Below are 21,727 nucleotides of genomic sequence, written 5' to 3'. Positions count from 1 at the left end.
CCGCTTCATCCACTGCCTTCCTTTGGCCTCCCACTGGGTCTCACTGGGCACTAGGCCACATCCGACCTTAACTCCTTGCTGGAGGGATCTCTTTGGAACATCAAACACCAGAAGAGCATATTTTCCCAACCAGAAAAAGAAAACAGTTCAAATTCTCAAGCTCTCTCTCTCTCTCTCTTGAATTTCTGGATTTCTCCTGAATCTAATTTTCTTCCTTCTTTACCCAGATAAATATGGGAAAACCAAGAAAGAAAGTATCCCCTCCCCAACAGTACCTTGGAAAGCTTTCACATTATCAATCTTAAATGGAGTCTGCGTTTAATGAGCGTTTCCCTGGTGGCTCAGATAATAAAGAATCTGCCTGCAATGCAGGAAACCCAGGTTCAATCCCTGGGTTGGGAGGATCAGGGAATGGCAACCCACTCCAGTATGCTTGCCTGGAGAATTCCATGGACAGACCACAGGGCAGACATGACTGAGCAGATACCACCACCAGCAGCAAATGACAATACTGATTTCTTTCTTTAAAAAAAAAAAAAATATCTATCTAAGTAAATATCTATTTGACCACACCAGGTCTTAGTTGCAGCACATGAGATCTTTAGTTGGGGGATATGATGAACTCTTGGTTATGGCATGTGGGATCTAATTCTCTGACCAGGGATTGAACCTGGGCCCCCTACATTCAGAGGGGGCTTAGAGTCTTAGCCACTGGACCATCAGGGAAGTCCCTCAAGATTTATCTTTCACCTAGACTGAATCCTTGTCCTTAGAGGTGTTCATGAATGTGGTCCACTAGAGACATGGAGATGAATCTCTAGGTAGACAGACAGATGTTGCTTTGAGAGGGAAGAGTTAAGGCTTGCCCTGCAGTACAGAACCCTTGCCACTTAACCTCTCTCATTTCTGAGCCTTCACTTTGCCTGTTCTTCTCAAACAAAGAAAATTAAAAACAGTTCCTGAAAAGCTGCCATTTGGATCCACACTCTCTTTTGAGGAGGCTTAGAATGTGCAAGGTACAGGGCTATGTGGGAAAGAGGCACAAAATGAAAAACTCAAGCACCTTTTCCTCCAATAGCTCACTAGCCAGTGGGAAGGCTGGGCGTGTAAGGGAAGGGAACTTGAGCTGGCAGGAAAGCTCAGGAAAGGCCCTGAGGTGGCCCATATACAAGGCAGAAACTTTGTAGCGTGCTTGGAAACAATAGAATTGCTTGATGTGGCTGAAGATTAATCTACATGGAAGAATAGTGGGAGGAGAGACAGAAGAGGGGCTAGGAATGGGAATAAGGGTCACATGACAGCCTTGATCCAGACAGTGGGGGTTTCAATGCCAGGCTAAGGTCTGACATCGCATCCTAAGCAGTAGAGGGCCGCTGGAGAATGGAGAAACAGCAACCAATGTGATCAAGTCTCTCACTTTCCTATTAACTGCTGAGGAGGTCTTCAATTTAGAAACTCAGAGACTATTCAGGGTAGCTTCAACAGCACCACCAACATCCCTCAAATCTTGTGAGAAAACGATGGTTTTGAAACTAACAAAGTTACATCAGAAGAACAAATATATCTCTATCTTTCTAGCTCTCTATCTACAGAGAGGTAGAATCCCTTCGCTGTACACCTGAACTAACACAACACCGAAAATTAACTATACTTAAAATTTTTAAATAGTTAAAAATTTATGACAGAGAAGGCAGAAATTATACTGAAAACCTATATTTTCCACCTCTAGATGCTGTGTTATAGTCTTGGTTGATCCTAGAACAATTACAAAACAGAAAAGGCTTGTCTTGGTGTGTTTGATACCCAAACCACCTCCATCCCACCTCCACCCCCTGAATCTCTGTGTATTCTCTTCCATCCCAAGCATGGCAGAAGGAAGAGTGAGTGCTCCACCCTCACCTAGCTTAATGCTTTAATGAAAGTGTGGGGCAGGGAACTACATAACGTTAATGTTAGATTAAGTGGATGACTTCTTTTGGGTGTGATTCCTGAGGGACAGGTTTAAATTTTCTTGCTTTTTCTTCTTTCACCAATGCAAGCTCCATCCGATCATTTACCCTTGAAATTCCTAGGGACCAAAGTCCTTGTGGTGCCAGGGTGGGACTTCAAATCACAAACAGTCCATGTAGAGAAAAACCTGTGCAAACTGATATTAAAATGTAAATAATCAATAGTATAGAACAGTGTGTCTGTCAGGTTCTCTGCAGGAAATAGATGGCATGCTCAAATTAGGATCATTTCATGATAATTTAATAAAGTGTTTGTTGAGAGAGTTGAGAGGAAGCCACAAGGGTTAGTGCAGCACCCTGGGATAATGTAAGCACCAGTCCTGGGCCTGAGGAAGGACGGTTAGCAACCCTTCCTGAGACCCATGGTGAGAGTGTCACACAGAGAGGGCTGTCGTGACACAAGCTCAACCTTTAGATAGGGACACCACAGGCCCAAGGTGACTGCGGAGAGACAGTCAGGGGTATGTATACCCTGATCTCACTTTGTTCCATCCCTTCCGTCTGTCTCTAGGGCCCCCCAGTGGCTGACCTCAACCAGTGCAAGGGAGTCCACTGATAAAAGTTCTTACAAGTCAGCTTTTCTATGCAGAGTAGGATAGAAAGTGCAGAGTACGTTTGGATGGGTGAATGGCACACCCAGCACTAGGAGGGAGGGGAAAAGAAAAAGTGAAAGCAACAAGCTTGGGGTGAGGGTGGGAAATGTTGAAGAAGGAAAGACCGAAGCTTATTTTTCCAGAGCATTGACCTTGTTCTTACATGCACATACACACACCCTTTTCAAAATTCAGTAAACAGTATTGGGATGTCCTTATTTCTTCTAAACTCAAAGGAAGACATTTTCAGTCACCCCTCATTCCACAAGATGGACATCCTTCTTTCTGTGAGAAAAACGAGCTCTTTCAAATCTAGACACTAATGAGATTGTAAAGCGTGGACACAATTCATTCACTGTGGGGTGCATAGACAATCTTATTTTTATTAGCTGGTTGGGAGTACATGTGAAGAACAGAAGCTAGAACAAAATATTTCTTCCCCCTTCCTGTAAGACTGCCTTTCAGGGCATCCACAGTGAGCTCAGATGGAACCCTGCCAGTACCTGGAGTCTCTCCAACATTCCTCTTCTCCCTTTCCCCCTAGTCCTTCCCCCAAGCAAGGGTCTACTTCTCTAAGTCAGACTTTTGCAGACCCTCATCCTTGGCTCAGTCCCAGGGAGGTGTTTAGAAATTTCTCTTCAGTACTTCTTTAATTTTCCCCAGAAGTAGGATAAGATTCTTGTGTTTGAAGTCTCTGCAAGAGGAAACCATCTCTTGCTAATGATGAACATGACCTTGAGGCATTATTGTTCTAAAAGGACCTCTTCCCTCCTGCACACAACTCACTCCTCACCTATACTTCCATCCCCACCTCTCCCCCAAAAGGATTAAGAGGCAGAAGGAACCTGAAACCTTGTTTTGTCACAATACCTTTGCTGCTGCTGCTGCTAAGTCGCTTCAGTCATGTCTGACTCTGTGCGACCCCATAGACGGCAGCCCACCAGGCTCCCCCGTCCCTGGGATTCTCCAGACAAGAACACTGGAGTGGGTTGCCATTTCCTTCTCCAATGCATGAAAGTGAAAAGTGAAAGTGAAGTCGCTCAGTGGTGTCTGACTCTTTGAGACCCCATGGACTGCAGCCTACCAGTCTCTTCTGTCCATGGGATTTTCCAGGCAAGAGGACTGGAGTGGGCTGCCATTGCCTTCTCCACATAGTACCTTTAGGGGATTCTTTTTTCCTTTTTATCTTCCTGGCTGTCATTCCCAGGAAGCTCTTCTACCATACACTCTTTTTTAAAATTTATTTTTAATTGAATGATAACTGCTTTACAATACTGTATTGATTTCTGCCATAGATCAACATGAATCAACCATAGGTATACAAATGTCCCCTCCCTCTTGAACCTCTCTCCCACCTCCCACCCCTTCCTACTCCTTTAGGTTGTTCCAGAACCCCGGGTTGAGTTCCCTGAGTCATATAGCAAATTTCCATTGAGGGGATTCTTTTTTCTGATGGGAATCAGACAATGGATTCCTTGGTTGATGTGACTGGTTTCATAAAATATGTGCATTTTTCTTGTGTGTTACTAAATTATCTTTTTCTTCCTAAGCCTTTTGCTTCCCAGGTGGGGCAGTGGTAAAGAATCTGCCTGCCAGTGCAGGAGATGCAAGAGATGTGGGTTTGACCCCTGAGTCAGGAAGATCCCCTGGAGGAGGGCATGGCAACCCACACCAGTATTCTTGCCTGGGAAATTCCATGAACAGAGGATCCTGGCAGGCTACAGTCCATGGGGTCTCAAAGAGTCAGATGTGACTGAGCACACACAGAATAGCTGCATATGACTATGCAAAAAAATGTGGTGGCTTGAAACAACAATATGTTAACTACCACAATTTTATGGGTTGTCTGGGCGCTTCCCACTCAAGATATCTCAGACTGTCATTCAAAGACTCCACTGGACTGGCCATCCAAGATGGTACTCTCACATGGGTGGACGCTGATGCTGGCTGTTGGCGAGAGATGAGCTGGGGCCTTTGACTAGAACACCTGTGTGCAGCCTTTCAAGAAATGTGGCTTTCATCTCTCACAGCATGACAGCTAGTTTCTGAGAGGGAATGTCTCAGGGTGAGCTTTCTAAGAGACCCAAGCAGAGGGTTTTTTATATCCTGAGTCATGTCAGAAGTTCCAGCATGGCTCTTCCACCTCAAACCTGTCCCACAGATCACTCATATCCAAGTGGAAAGGAATTAGACTCTGCCACCACTTGATGGGAGGAGCACCATGAATCTACAGAGAGGGAAGGAATTGAGGATGGTCACATTTGGAAACCAGGACACAATTTCATCTCTTCTTTGCATTTTCCTTGCATTATAAATCATTTGTGTCATCACCATCTTCCCTGGTGGCTCAGATGGTAAAGAATCCGTCTGCAATGAGGGAGACCTGGGTTCGATCCCTGGGTTGGTAAGATCCCCTGGAGAAGGAAATGGCAACCCACTCCAATATTCTTGCCTGGGAAAAGTCCCATGGGCTGAGGAGCCTGGTGGGCTACAGCTCAAGGGCTCGCAAAGAGTCAGACATGACTGAGTGGCTAACACTTCGCTTTGTGCCATCACTGTCCGGCAGTGTGCTTATTATTATAGTGGAAAGAGCACTGAAGTCAGAGTGAGATGGCCAAGCCAAGAGTTCCAAATCCAAAGCAGGAGCTGGGCTCTGAGTCACCTTTGCATCCTTCTCTAACTCTTGGACTCTCGGGCATTTCCATGCCTTCTACTCCTACTCCAGATGAGTGCAGAGTTAAAAAGAACTAATCTGCAATTGTCTCATCTCCATTTTAGATTCTCCTACCCACTAGTAGATTAGAGGAGGGGGAGTGAGCTGGCAAATTTACCTCAAGAATTCAGGAGTGAGCCGAATAGGGCCAAACCAAAATGACCCATCTTCTACCATCACAAGAGCTGGAAGACAAGTGGGTCTCTCCTCTTTCAGTGGAAGATCAGTTCCCCTGCTCTCCCAAGGGCATCCTCTGGAAGGTGTGAACCGGTCAACCTGTACTAATCCCAGATCTGTCACATACTACCTGTGTAATCTTGGACTAGTCACCTTCCAATTTTCTTACTATAAAATGAGAATAGGTATTTCAGAGGTTCTAGATGATCGAGATATATAAGGTGTATGAAAATGCCATAAGTAGTAAAGCCTTGCTGCTGCTGCTGCTAAGTTGCTTCAATTGTGTCCAACTCTGTGCGACCCCAAAGATGGCAGCCCCAGGCTCCTCTGTCCCTGGGGTTCTCCAGGCAAGAACACTGGAGTGGGTTGCCATTTCCTTCTTCAATGCATGCATGCATGCTAAGTCGCTTCAGTCATGTCCAACTCTATGTGACCCTATGGACAGCAGCCCACCAGGCTCCTCTGTCCACAGGATTCTCCAGGCAAGAATACTGGAGTGGGTTGCCATTTCCTTCTCCAATAGTAAAGCCTTAGGTCCAGGTAAAGTACCTCTAACAGAGTTGCCTATATCAAGACAGACTTCCTCTGTGAAGGGCCAGATTGCAAATATTTTTGGCTTAATGGGCTTGGTGGTCTCTGTTACAACTGTTCAACTCAGCAATTGTAATGAGTGTGAAACCAGCCTTTGATGCACACAGAGATGACCATACTAAGTAAAGTAGGGGAGACAGACAAATATCATGTTATCTCTTATACGTGGAATCTAGAAAATGAACATACTTACAAAACAGAAATAGACTCACAGACTTAGAAGACAAACATATGGTAACCAAAGGGGAAATGTGGTGGGGGGAGTGGGCAGATGAATTAGAAGGTTGGGATTAACATAAATATACACATTAATGTATATAAAATAAATAATCAAGCAGGGCCTACATGTATAACTGAGTCACTTTGATGTACACTTGAAGCTAACACAACATTGTAAATCACCTATAAACTCCAGTATAAAATAAAAATTTTTAAAAAGGATGCCAAAAAATGGTAATAAATGAGTGTGGCCAGATATGGCCCATAAGCCATAGTTTGCCAACCTCTGTTCTAATTTATGGTTTCACCTCAGAAAAGAAAAAGTTGGGCCAAGTAAGCTTTACATATGTCTATACTTTAAGTTCAGACACTGAACAAGGTGAATTACAAATGTAAAAAAATGGAAAGACATGATTTGATGCTAGCCATTGATACCTGATTTCCTTCTAGAAAAAGAAGAGTAAGAAAAAGTACCCTGACAAGTGCCTGAAAATAAAACGTGAGAATGTGGGACCTTGGGCATGAAGCGATCAGGTGTGTCTGAGAGAGGGGGAGTAATGTTCCATTTATTCCAGACAGGATATGACAGTGGGAGTCTACATGATTCTCAGTGTAGCCTGGCCCTGTGGATCCCCAAATCCTCAGGAGGGTTATTTAACTCATGAAATGTTTAGAGTGAATGATTTGGGTTTTATTTTTCTTTTTGTTGTTTTAGAAACCGGTGAAGAGATTGAGGCCTCATATCTGGTTCATTTGGAGCAGACCCTCAGTATTGTGGGATCTTAGAGCATAAAGGCAAAGAAAATAATGAAAAAGAAAGTTCTAGAAATACTTAGAAATCACAAGGAGGCCTACTGGGCTGTCGCAAACCATGGAAATGGGGTGTAGAATCATTTAGCCAGATGTCCAGGGGGCAGGGGCCCCAGCTGTGGTCTCTGGCAGAGACATTGAGCATATCATGATGTAAATAACAATGATTACAGCAGTCTTACAAAACCTGCCAAATACTTTTTAATGAAATGGTAATTAAAGTTCTTTAAACGTCACTAACCACCCCATTCCACTGATTATGAAAAAAAAATTTTTAAGAAAAATTGTAAATTATGGGCAGTTTTACCTAGCTTTAAATGAAGGTTTATCCAAATTTTAACTTTCTGGGATGCAACTGTTTTTCTTAGGTGATCAGTCCTTTTTGTGAAAAGCTTTCTCATAGATCATATTCCCTGGGATCAGAGTGCCAAACAGCCCAGTGCCAATTTTGGTTTTAAAAAAAATTAGAAGTTAGCAATTAATACTGAGCACTTGAAGAAAGAATGTTCACAATAATACAAGACTCCAGGTAACCTTCCATGGAACTGTGGCACGTAACTGTGTGTGTTGACGTCTCTGAGAATAAATGGTGCTCAGAGTGTCACGGTCAGCTCTGTGCCCACATAGTCGGGCACATACTTGACACACTGTGTTTAATCTTTGGCTGTGAGACTGAACTGAGCCACTGCTAATGGTGACTAAAGAAAGCATTTCAGAATGTCTTTAGTATATAAGAAAGGCACTGTGAGAGAGGAGAAAGACTTCTTACTAGGAAATGGGTGGTCTGAATTTAAGTATTAATCCTGCTACTTCTTACCTTTGCATCCAGAGTTCCCACCAGATTTTGAAGAACCTCAATTTCATCATCCGCAAGATGGTAATCATACCACCCCTATCATTCATCACCTGGCTGCTGTGAGAATTGAATGGGAAAAGGTAAGTAAATAAAGCTTTGAAAATTGATATAAAAATACAAGTTCTTTTAAACTGCTACTTGGAATGATATTGAAACTAATTGTTAGGTATTTAAAATGTATTTTCAGGTTTTACTTAGCAGGATTCAAGCATGAATCTACTTAGAATGTGTGTATTTCAATGTATCACTAGTTTATATTAACCATAATACTGTCTTTGCTTACAATTCCTTCTCCCAATATTACCAAAGTCTGCAAATGAATGGAATGACAACACATGGCAAATTGTGCCTTGCACGGTCAACACCATTTGTTGTCTCTCCAAGAGCCATCCATCCTTTCTCCTATCTCAGTTAATAGAGCCCAAGATTTATTCATATATCTGTATGTAGACACACATTGTTAGCCCCCCATTTCAGGGATAAATATTAAGTTTTCAAAGCCAATCAGAATAACCCCATTTCTTTTGCCAGTAACTGATTAAGTGAAGGGCATGTAGCTCAATTAGGATTGTTGAATGCATAATAATAAAAACTTACTGAGCACTTATTGTATGCCAGGCACTTTTTAAAGTACTTTATTAATGCTAATTCCAACAACAGACCCTATGAGGTAAGTTGTATGAGTATACAAGTTTTGAAGTTCAGAAAACTGAGAGCTAGAGAGGCTTGCTGCTAAGTCGCTTCAGTCGTGTCCGACTCTGTGTGACCCCGCAGACAGCAGCCCATTGGGCTCCGCCACCCCTGGGATTCTCCAGGCAAGAACACTGGAGTGGGTTACCATTTCCTTCTCCAATGCATGAAAGTGAAAAGTGAAAGTGAAGTCGCTCAGTCGTGTCCAATTCTTAGCAACCCCATGGACTGAGGCCTACCAGGCTCCTCCGTCCATGGAAGTTTCCAGGCAAGAGTACTGGAGTGGGATGCCATTGCCTTCTCTGAGAGAGGCTTAAGGAAGTATACAATTAGAACTATAATACAAACCCAGACTGTGTGGCTCATTATCCATGCTCTTTGCTATTTATGTGATACTGAGGTGGGAGTCTCCTGATAGTTTTCTCCTGATAGTTTCCAGGATGCGTGGAAAAGGTATCCTCAGTAACAACAAAAAGATACTAAACGAGGTATGTCCTGCTTCCTTCTGCTAGACATCTAATGATTGCGTGTGATGCCCAGAGTACTGGCAGACATATTGTGACAGCGAGGAAGCTAAGCAGAACACTAAGAACGGCAGAGTAAAAAGATGGAAAAAATCCTGGGTCTTTGATATTGTGTTGAAACACTGATTTTACAAACTCTGAAACTTGCCTACTTGAGCAATTCTTATTCGATAAAATATTTTCATCTTTGTTGAAACAGTTTTGACTTGGAGTCATCTATTACTTGCAGCTTAACACATGCCTTCTGAATTAACACAGACATGCTGTTAGGTGTGGTATGTCAACCAAAGTGATTGACTTGCCTTTGAAGTAGCAGCTTACTGTCACTGGAAATATGCTAAGGATCCTGAAAGGAAATTCCAACTTTGGAAGAATAGGTTAGACAAATTGATCCAAGATGTCTTCCAATTCTAGGTGGCTGATTTCAGTGAAATTCTGTTTTTTCTCTAACAAGCGGAGTTAGTAAGATGAAAAGTGTTGAAATACAATTGTACAACTTTTGGGGAAAAATGTAAATATTTAGAAGATAAAAGAAGAAAAAGTAAATTACTGGAAATGCAGGCAGATCCTATGGTTCAGTCAAAGAAATAAAATAAAAAGTAACTTGGACATTCAGGATAAGCCAAACTTAATTTGGGGACTTGCTTCCTCAGTTACATTCTTAAAAATTAAGCAAATAAAATTCCTAGTTCTATATCAGCTACCTATGCACTTCTCTTTTCCTTTTGCCTCTGGCTTCTAGAAGAAGAACATGAGGCCTCTTTCCTAATTTCTCTTAAAATCCTTGTTACTTGCCTTCTACTCCCCCACTGAACTGGAACTCCTCAAGCAGTGGTCACTAATAATTGCTTAACTTGCAAATCCTAGGTGGGTTTTCAGCTCTTGACTCATCCAACTTCTTTGTTGTGTTTGGCCTCAACTTTCACTTCTTGCTTCACCTTTCATCATCTCTCTCTGAATAACCTCACTGTCTCCCATTTACACAGGCCCATTCTATTTCACCAGCCCAGAGTTTTCTCTCAACTGGAAACTTCCTATTTACAACTGTCTCTTTAGACTTCTGTATACGCCCAGGAAACAGAAGTCATCTTGGTTCCTCTGTCTCTCTCTGCCTTCACATTTCTTACATATCTTGTCAATTCAAACACCAAAACATGTGCTTCATTTGTCTCTGATCCATTGCCCAACTCCAGATCTTTGTCTCTCATTTAGGCTTGCAAATGGCCTGCCCTCAAAATTCCATGCAGACCACCAGCATAATAATTCTGAAGTATAGGACTGATGGCACTTTTTCACTTTGGATGCTTCCTCATTGGTTTAGGTGATTATTACCTTCAGAGTAACACCCATTTTTCTTAAGGCATCGCTGCAACTGGCCCCCTCCCGCTGGCTTAGCCTCAGCTCCAGCTATTCCCTCAGGTCCCCTGTGGATTACTTTTGTGAGACGGCCTGCTTTTCCATCTCTGTGCTGTGCATTCATGCTGTTTCTTTGAGTGAATTGTTTCCAACTACCATTCCTTGACCTGGCAAACATATTATATCTCAAGGTGTACCTCGGATTACACTTCTTCCTGCTTTATCTTACCCACCAGAAGTCTTTAAGCTTTCCATCTGTTTCTATAAACATGCTACCACCCAAGCATGCTTGGGAAAAGCAGGAGCTCCCTGGATAATACAATGTGTCATCACCCCAATCTTCATGGAAGTGCCCAAAGCCTGAGGACCTAATTGCAGCTTAGCTAATGTGTCCTTTTCTGCACATCTTTTGATCTGAGACCAGAGAGCTGGCATTCAGTCTCTCTGCCATTCAAGGTAGGGGGGAAATGATTATTCTACAAAGAAACAAACTTATCCCAGTCTCATATTGCTGTAAATGGCATAATCAATGGAACAACTATGTAAAGATTTTTTAATAAGAAAAAGTTGTGGCCCAACAATTTTATACCTAACACATTTTTTGAATGTGTGTATAAGAATCTCAGAAATCTGAGGGATAAAATTAAAATGTCACCCATATGTTTGTCCTGAAAAGTTCAAGAGAAGAAATGAAACTAGAAGAACTCAGGACTTCAAAAGTTTAGTCATCAAGGAAAAATGATAATCCAGAGTTATAAGTTTTTAACCAAAATTGAACACAAATATTAAATTATTTTGAGAGAGAAGATGAATTAAAATATTGATTTAATAACATTGATCTGACTATAAAGCCACAGAAGACAAAACAAAACGGAAGACTCAGTTATTCACGTTAACTTTATGATTAAGCATTTTATGAAGTTCTGACCAATGCATTTAGAAATGCATAAGAAAAACAAATGGGGCACAAATGAGAAAATTATTATGGTACTCTTAAATGTTATTATTTATGTGACAAGCCCCAAAGAATCATTTCAATAAAGCTTATAAGCTTTATGTGAAATAAATGTACATGTTAAGTATACAAACTCCAATAGTTTTGCTTGTATATCAGCAATAACTGATTAGAAAATGTAATAGAGAAATAAACTATAGTAGCTATAACACTTGGAGGTAAAAATTGAAGAAAAGATAGTTCCTTACTAGAGGGTATAATTCCCAAAAGCAGAGGTAATACTAGGCATGCAAAAGTCAGCCACACACACAAAAAAATCATTAATAACAGTAAAGAAAGAGTTACATATAGGAGCTAACAACAACAACAAAAAACTACCCAAAAGGAAACTATTTCCAGACGACTCTCAACTTCTTGGAGAAGGTAATGGCTTCTACGGAAGAGGATAATGACTATAATAAATGGAGAAACAGAAAAACTTAGCCTTAGAAAAATGTCAATACCGCCTCAAACAATCCTTAAACTTAATGAAATACAATCATTCTCAATACATTTTTTTCCTGAAACTTCATGATGATGTAAGGTTCACATAAAACCAAAACAAAACAACAAACAAAAAATTCTGAGAGATTGGAATAATGATAGGTGGCTTGGCACCAAGTTATCAAAATGTGTTACAAATCGACAGTAATCAAAATAATATGGCACTGACGTTATCTCCTAACTCTGATTTTTTTTTCTTTTCTTCTTTCCCTACTGTAATCCTGACCTGCTCAAAAGCATCCTTTTCTATGAAACTTTCTTGGACTACCCAACCTGGAAGTCATTTCCCATAATATATCTGCCCTTCTTTTTGGTCACTGATATCATATTCTTGGCTATATAGCAAAATTTTACATGCCTTTTCTCCCACAAAGTTTACATTCCTTTGTTTTTATCATCTTTGTCCTAATATGTTTTTACCTACAAGATGCAAAAAGTAGTTTTCGGTAACAGTAATGGTAGAGAGCAATGTGAGATTTAATAATACAATGATTACAATGATGCCATAGCTTCAAGATTAGATCTGAGGACTACCGATAGCAGCAGTACCTAGGAACTTAGAAATGCAGGATTGCAGGCCCCACCCAGATATATGGAATCCAAAGCTGCATTTTAACATGATCCTAAGGTGATTTATGTGCACATTAAATTTTGAGGTGCACTGCCCTAAAGAATTTCATGGAATAAAAAATTTCATAACTCTTCTGAAGCAATCAAACATAGTTGGCTATCTTCCTGTGCTACAAGCAAATAGAATTATTCAAATCTTACACTTCCTTGATAGGCAAAAATTTAGTGACACCATAAAGTGCATGAGAAATGTGAATTCAGAGACTAGGATAAAACTAAAGAGAAAAGCAGACTCAAGGGGCATGTACAGGGACATTATGAAAAGAATGCCTTTTCACTTCTCCTATGTGTGTTAGTCACTCAGTCGTGTCCGACTCTTTGCAACCCCACGGACCACAACACACCAAGCTCCTCAGTCCATGGGATTCTCCAGGAAAGAATACTAAAGTGGGTTGCCATTTCCTTCTCCATTCATTTCTCCTATAGGGCTTTCTAATGTCTCTAAGCCTGATCTCCCTACTAAAATATTTCTTAATATCACTTGCTTCATCTACATTTCTAACCTAGGCAACCTAAATCTCACCTCCAACTAATTATCTTCTTAAACAAAATGAATTCTCCCCTATGAGGTCCCCACTGTATCAACCTAAGCCACAGCCCCCAGATCATGCACTAGAAGGTGAGTCCCCAGCAGCAAAGAGTATAGCTGCCTGGTTCACTTGTTATATCTGTAGACAACAGAACAGGACCAAGTATACAGCAAGCTTTCAGCAATCGAGCAGTCAACAGATGAATCTAAGCAAAACAAATTGGATAACCTTTATTAGTCCAGGTCCTTCCACCTAGAATAATACCTGGAATGATTTACAATCAGTGACCACATCTCCTTGGAACAGGGCTTATTTTCCCTTGTAAGTTCCTTTTCATCTAACTTCATTGTATCACTACCATCATCATCACCACTACCTGGACTGCTGTAATAAAATCTGAGAAACCCTCCCTGCCTCCTTTCTCTGGTTCTCTAATCTATCTCCAAGCAACCTTTTTACAGTCTTCTCTTACCCAAAGTATTAAATCCAAACATTTTACACTGGCATTGAATTTTTTGAGTTCAAACCCAAGTTTCTTTGGACTTTTTTTTGTGACTTCCCAAAGGAAACCTTCCTTTTTAGCCAAGATGATCTACTCATGCTTCTTTAGGGTGCATTTCCTGCTGGGATCTATTTTCCTCAAATAAAATGTCTTTCCCTATCATATATACCTATCAAAGTCTACCTATTCCTCAGGACATTGCTCATTCCATTGTCTCAATGAAACCTAGTACCTGACCACTCTAATCCAGGATTCATAATGGACTCATTCTGGGATATCAGTGATCTCTCCTCCATACTCTTATAATGGGTATCACTTATAATGCCCATCACTTACTATGCGTATTCCTTTGAATGTAAATCCTTCTGCATATATGTGGCACATATGGGTAAATAAAGAGAACAGGTTAAGGTGGCCTGAAATTAAAGCCTGTGTTTACCACATAGTAGCATTGGGAATGTCCTTCCCCTCTCTGGGTCTCAGTGTCTCCATCTGTAAGAGTGCCTACTTTGCAGGACTGAGATATGAACATAAATCACATACTTTAAAATCCTCTTAGCAGGGTGTCTGGAACACAAAGAGTATTCAACAATATTGGTATCTCTTCCCAGAACCCCTTCCTTACAGTTAAAGCTAACATATTTTTTATGGAAGATATCCTAAAGAAGGAAATGGCAAACCACTTCAGTATTCTTGCCTGGAAAATTCCATGGACAGAGGAGCCTGGAGGGCTACACTCCATGGGGCACTGAAGAGTCGAACACGACTGAGTGACTAACACTTTGCTATTGAGTTGGCCAAAACGTTCATTCAAGTTTTTTTTGTAAAATGTTATGTGCACATGTGTACTAATTCACTTCAGTCATGTCTGACTCCTTGAAACCCTATGGACCGTATAGCCGGCCAGGCTTCTCTGTCCATGGCATTCTCCGAGCATGAGTGGAGTGGGTTGCCTTGCCCTCCTCCAGGGGATCTTTCTGACCCAGGGATCAAACCCACGTCTCTTATGTCTCCTGCATTGGCAGGCAGGTTTTTTTTTTTTTTTTTTTACCACTAGTGCCACCTGGGAAGCCCCATAAGATGTTATGGAAAACCCCAAAACTTTTGGCCAACCCAATGTTTCAGTACATCAAAATACTTGTTTATTCATTGGTGAATTGACAAAGGTTATTCATAGGTATCAATACAGACTTTCCACTGGAGGATTTCAGGAGCAAAATTTTCTATTCCTTTTGGACCAGACACTAAATACTCCTCTATAAAAGAAAAGCATTAGGGAATATGTGAAAGAGAAAGAGAATATGATTGGCGTCCTGTCTTAGATGACTTACTCTGTTTGATAACATATCTTGTAAGGGAGTTTGGTTTTACCATTACAACTATCCTGAGAAAGGGAGTATATTTTAAAGCAACTGCCCTGTGTAGCCTTGGATGAGGCTTAACCTCTGTAAGTCTCTATCCTCATTTAATGCTGATAATTGACCTGATGACCCTTGTTGTCCCTTGGATACTCTGAGGACAGAGTTGCTTTGCTGTAGAATACTGAGATTACATTATCTCCTTTATCTTTCATCTGTGAAGCAACACTAAGAAACAGCCTTCATTTAAATAACAAATCTTTATAAGATTTATTTCACTTTATAGAAGAACAATGCTACCGACAATTCTACCAATCTAAGATAATAGGATGTAATTCAATTATTATTAAACCCCTAAATTTCCATAGTCATTCTGCAAAAGTATGATGCCTTATATTTACCTGCAAGTGATGACAATGCTTAGTCTGACTTACTTAGGGAAAAGGCAAATTATTATGTACTGTTTGAGCAACTTACTCAAAATTAACTATTAGTGTAGAGGTCAAAATAAAGACAGCCCATGGATTTCCTAATTCCTATTTCTTAATTTTACTAAACACTGCACATAATCTTTGAGTCTGAATTAGAATTGTTTTAATATGACAGTTATCAAATATGGCAGGGTTCAAGTGGAATACTATCACTTTTTACTCAGCAGTACAAAGAAAATATTCTACTGGTCTTATGCATGCCCTGACATGACAGATGATATTGTGCTTAAAATTCACACACATACATGTTTCCAGCAAATTAACATCTGTGCTCTAGATGACACAGGATATGAGGACATGTTATACTTGCCTTTGTGTAGGTCAGTTGGTATTTAGGGGTGGAGAGAAATCCATTGATATTTATTTCCCATCAACCTAATTTCTTTGTTTAAGAGTCTGTGAAAGGCCAGCTTAAGGTCACCCTGTGGCCATAGGTTTCCATTCGGCAACCCGTGGGTGGGAGCTGCCGTCACCTGTCAAAGCCTAAGTCCCCAGGCTTCAGCTGGGACCTGCTGGACAAGCTGCAGGGTATGTGTGGGCCTTCACAGAGTCTGCAGCCCCCAAGTTCACTAGCACTGTTTCAGGAGCTGGGCATCCCATTGACCCAGAAACCTTGGTCACTGTCTTCTCAGGAAAGGTTGGATCTTCCTTTCTCATCTCCTCTGTCTCTGGAGGAATTCAGGCACGACTTCATAGTGGAGATCGCGGCCGGACGCTCTGCCTACACTGGACTGCCTGGGCCGGCATCTGCCCAACGGGGGCTGCCTTAGTATGGCACGAGGTGACAGTGTCCATGTGGCACAGGAACACTGCAGGCCGCCTGGGTCACAGAGCCAGGGGCATGTCGGATGCCCCTGTGAGAGACGGGGCCTGCCCTGGGATTGCTCTCTCCCCCCATCAGAAGTTCTCAGCAAGCTGCTTAGAGCTGCTCACACAGGGTCCTAGGTGTTGACAGTTAGTAGATGAGCCTCTTCTGGCAACAGCCAACCTCAGGGCAGCACAGGGGCTGGTACTCTTAGGGGATGAGGCCTGACATCAGCTGTGTCTATCTGCAAATCAAGGCTGGTACTGCCCAAATGGGTTTACAGGAATTTGAGGGTACTCTTCTCCTTTATCTGAAAGACACATTGGAAAGGGTTTCCTTTTTAAGGGCACCATGGAAAGGCTTCTGTTTGTTTTCACTCACTTTACTTGAACCAGACTCCTAGCAGGTATGAATGAAACCTGAGGTCAAGGACCAGACACATCTGTTAGACTTGGACCATGTGCCCTCAGCCTCATGACAAAAGCTGGTTATAGAGGCTAGAAGCACCCCTACATTCATGAGACCCTTGCCCGTCAGGGTGTACATTTATCTTAGAACCAACCAGGATACTTTTTGAATAGATAAAAATACTGTCTCTGTTGCTAGAGATGCCTGGATCAGAATGCAGGAAAGAGGAGTACAGTCCACCTTATCTCATTCCCCTCTGCGTGAAGGATCAGATCATCAGCGTGCTTAAGGAAATAGTGACTCAGCAAATTTCTCTCTCCTATCCTGTGCTGTGGATGGTGATTGCAGCCATGAAATTAAAAGACATTTGCTCCTTGGAAGGAAAGCAATGACAAACCCAGACAGCATATTAAAAAGCAGAGACATCATTGTGCTGACGAAGGTCCGTGTAGTCAAAGCTATGATTTTTCCAGTAGTCATGCATGGATGTGAGAGTTGGACCATAAAGAAGGCTGAGTGCTCAAGAGATGATGCTTTCAAATTGTGGTGCTGAAGAAGACTCTTGAGAGTCCTTGGACTGCAGTGATATCAAACCAGTCAGTCCTAAAGGAAAAAACCCTGAATATCCATTGGAAGGACTGATGCTGAAGCTGAAGCTCCAAGACTTTGGCCACCTGATGTGAAGAGCTGACTCACTGGAAAAGACCCTGATGCCTGAAAGATTGAAGGCAGGAGGAGAAGGGGACAACAGAGGGCGAGATGCTTGGATGATATCACCAACTGGACAGACGTGAATTTGAGCAGACTTGGGGAGATAGTGAAGGACAGAAGAGCCTGGAGTGCTGAAGTCCATGGGGTCACAAAGAACTGGACACAGCTCAGTGACAGAACAAGAACATGCTGTGCTGGGCACAGGGGCAGTGATGAAAGAGGGATGGAGAAGACTTCAGCCTCATCACAGGTGCTAGCCCTCCTCTGATGCTGGGAAAGATTGAAGGCATTCAGTCCTCCTCCTCAGCATTCTCTCTCCCTCATCACCCTCCTTGTTCTGCCGAAGTTATCACACTGGATCAGTAGATCCCAAAGTTATGTATGACCCTTTCTTGGGCTGGACACTCATCTGGCCAAAGAAACTAACAGGCTAGGAAATCCAGCTGGGCCTGGTTGTATTTTGCCTGCGTCTGTTACAGCATATGGTGCATTCACTTGAAGTGAGTGACAGAGCTATTTAATGTTACAGTTTGTTTGTCTGATGCCCCCACCCAAATACCACACAGAGTGTCATGTGCTAACACAAAAAGACATTGGCAAACAGTCTCAACTTGGTTAACAATTCATGAATTATAAGAAGAACACTTTCAAATTGGATTTGAATGCCACAGTTCCCAGGATGGCAGAAAAGGCTGGAAGCATTTGGAGACATACATGGGCTTCCCTGGTGGCTCAGGTGGTAAAGAATCCACCTGCAATGCAGGAGACCTGGGTTCGATCCCTGGGTTGGGAAGATCCCTTGGAGGAGGGAATGGCTACCCACTCCAGTATTCTTTCCTGGAGAATTCCATGGACAGAGGAACCTGGTGGGCTACCGTCCATAGTGTCGCTAAGGGTTTGACATGACTGAGTGGCTTTGACTTTCATACCCCTTAATGTGCTCCATCATTTTATTCAGGAAGAAATGGAGGCAGAAAGATGAAGTGACCCCCCCCCCCCCGCCACCACAAGGACTCAGATAGCCACTTAGGACAAAGACTAGAGCTAGAAACTTTAGCCCCACCAGCCTTCCAACCCTGGGCTCTTCCAGCCCAAGCTGTTGCCATATATTCCGTTTTACTGCAGCTTCAAAAATCTGGCCCCTCAAAACCTTTCCTGGAATTGGACTTCTGAGCCTAAAAAGGTTTAATGTATGCTTTTGGGAAGGGAGAGCCACAAGCTTTCTAAGTGGTTTGATCCAGTTCGCCAATAGTTACACCGTAGGATAATCTGCATTGACTTCATAAATAATGTAAATTCCTCCAAAGTGAGTTAACCGTGAATTACGTGATCTTTGAAAAAAAAAAAAAAAAATCCATGTTACGCCACCACCCTGGCAGTGTTAACACCACCACGGAGGACCGAAGGTAACCCTGGGTTGTAGTCACCACTATTGACTGTCCTAAGTATGACTATTTTTAAAATACTGTACGCCTCGTTAAGCTGTGCTCTGAAAATGAGAAATTTGCTTTAACTGCATTGTTTTGAATTGCTGAGAGAAGAATCTATCAACCACAAGGTGCCCTGCTGCTGAACTCAGCCAAAAAGCTGTTAATAACTCCAGCAGATGTTTCAGCTTTTGAGGCCAATAGACTGCCTCCCTCCCTCCCCGCCCTCCCCTTTTCAGAATGCGATGCCAATAGGACTGAACTCCGCTGTCTGTGGTTGCCGCCACCGCGGCTGCTGCCAAGGCCAGTGGTCCCGCTGCTGCTGAGGAATGATTCTTTCAACAACCAGTGGCGACAGAACCTCAGCCCTTTAAGGTCAGAACATTGTTGCTTTTTACCATCAGAAGTCTAAATCTTTGGAGGTGGAAATGAAGGGAGGGTGCAGAATTGGTATTCCTGGTTGGTTTTGCCTGCCTTCATGGCCAGTCGTCTTGTTTGGCTTGTTGTGGTTTCTCCCAGCCCTAAATGTCCGTCTGTCAGACTCACCAGTGTGTTGGCTTGCTGGGTGGAGGGTCACTTATACACAAGGGTCCCTCTGGTCCTGGAGAGAGGACGTTGGGTTGGCAGCTTTATGAAGGAGGCCTCAATGTGTTGCTCAGTTTTGTGGGCTTGTCTGTCTGATACGTGAGGCTCATGAAGCCCTGACCTGAGCAGTCCTGCAATATTAGGAGTGTATATTATAAATACAGCTGCATCCCTGTGAAATAGGTAGAATATGAGGGCATACAGGGCCCCCGCAGGCCCAGGTGGGGATGTGTCAACATCTCTGGACCAAGATAAAGCTGACATCTTAACCTGAAACGAAATGTATGTTCCAAGGCATTCCAAATGAGAAGAAATGGGAAAAGAAGAGGAAAGGGAAGATCATATCCCTCCCCTCCCCCTGACTCTCCCCCACAACCACCGCCACCTCCCACTCACTTATTTGAAAGAAAGTGCTTTAAGGCACCCCAGTGGCAGCAGGGTGACCAAGAAAACACAGGTGCACCACATTTCCGGAATATCACATTGGCGAGGAACTCATCTGAACTGCACGTCTACACATATCATCACACAGAGAACTGCCGTTTCCAAGAGGGGAAGAATTGAGAGGCAGAATTAAGTTCATAAATATTTTGTTTCCTTATTTTGGTGTAACACAAAGGCAGACTATCCAAGACTCTGTGGACCTCTACTGTCAGCTTCAACATTTGCCAACCACAGTAATTCAGCCCCCAAATCTCTGCTCTGTGCCATACTGGCTATAAAAAGGAAGCACTTTTTCCCTGGTGCCTCTGTCGCCATACTGTTTCCACCTTCTCAGCACTGTGTAATTCTCTTTCTCAGGAAAAGCTCAGGAATACGATTTAAGGCTTAAAAAAAAACTGGATAAAGTAATAGATTCCGCTGTGACTTGGTCTACATCCTTTTCGGTACACTTGCAGAGTGCTCATTAATGTGAATGGAATTTGCATATATGTATTGAAGGGAAAGCATTGTTGCCCACGCCTATGTATTCTTTATTTTCTTATCAGACCAAGCTCAACAGTGTACAACTGGGAGTCCAATGGCATCTTTTTTTTTTTTTTTTAATTCTGAAGCATAAGTAACTCAGGTTAAAAATTATTCACTTTGACGTGTGGTGTTCCCACCAGCAAATGAGATGAGCATGCCTGCTTAGACAACTATGATTCCAAGAAGCCAATACCAGAGAAGGACTCTTTAGTAAAATAAGCAACCAATGTGGTAATAATAAGATAGGCTAAAAGAAGAACACAAAAAACTCCCTACTGAATCAGTAGAAAATACATTCTCATTATTTTTTAAAAATTCTGTATTAATCTACCCATATGCATCTCCAGAGGGGTGAAAACACAAGATGAGGAAAAGAGAATCGAAAATAATCATTGTTGAGTTGAGATTCAGACCTGCCAGCAGTGAAAACTGGTAAAAGGCATTACTTAGCTATATGGAGATGTCTGAGGCCCATTTACATCCAGGCCATATACTTCACTAGGTCTTGAACTTTACCTGGAATCTTCCACTGCAAGAGATGATTTCCAAGCTATTTTGTTCTTGATTATTTCCAGTCCAAGTAAAATGGACAATAAAAAAAAAAAAGATGTTTCGATACTATTTCCATGATGGATGTTCATGACCAAAATAACTCTACCATCTGATGTATTTCACAGTTTTAAGTTAAAACAGACCTGGTATAATATGCTTGTACATCTGGCTCAGGTGCTTCGGTTGCCATATGTTTGTGAAATAATCCAAGGAGATGTTACAATTGCACGTTCCCCTTGGGACCTGAATAAAATGTGCCCACAAAGTTACCTAATTATTCATTCCTGCCAGCAACATCCTTGCCTAATAATAAGGGGGTCCTTAAAATGAGACAATAGTGCTTTCAATCTTGAGAGACGTCAGTGCCACTTATTGTTTCAAAAACAGAAAGTCTTTTGCATTTTTTTAAAATAAGAAAAAATATCCTTGGCCTTTAAAGCAAATAAGATACTCTGCAGGTGGTATATTTGGTATTCTTATGGGAGCAAATTCTGTCATGCTGATCAAGGGAAGTGTTCCCCCAAAATCACTGGCTGAAAGCCCACGTAGCCCCAGTGGAAATTAGTGACCCCAAGATTGATGGTCCCTAAGAAATGACTGCTCAGGTAATACTACATGTTTATGGAAAACTTTATAATTGGCAAATTGTTTTCATATATGTTGCCATATTTAATTCTTACATCAACCTTCTAAAACATACAAGGCATACCATATTTGGTCTTG

This window comes from Oryx dammah, unplaced genomic scaffold (genome assembly GCF_014754425.2).
Source record: "Oryx dammah isolate SB20612 unplaced genomic scaffold, SCBI_Odam_1.1 HiC_scaffold_1, whole genome shotgun sequence".
In the NCBI taxonomy this organism is placed as follows: Eukaryota; Metazoa; Chordata; class Mammalia; order Artiodactyla; family Bovidae; genus Oryx; species Oryx dammah.
This window is presented reverse-complemented; position numbering follows the sequence as displayed.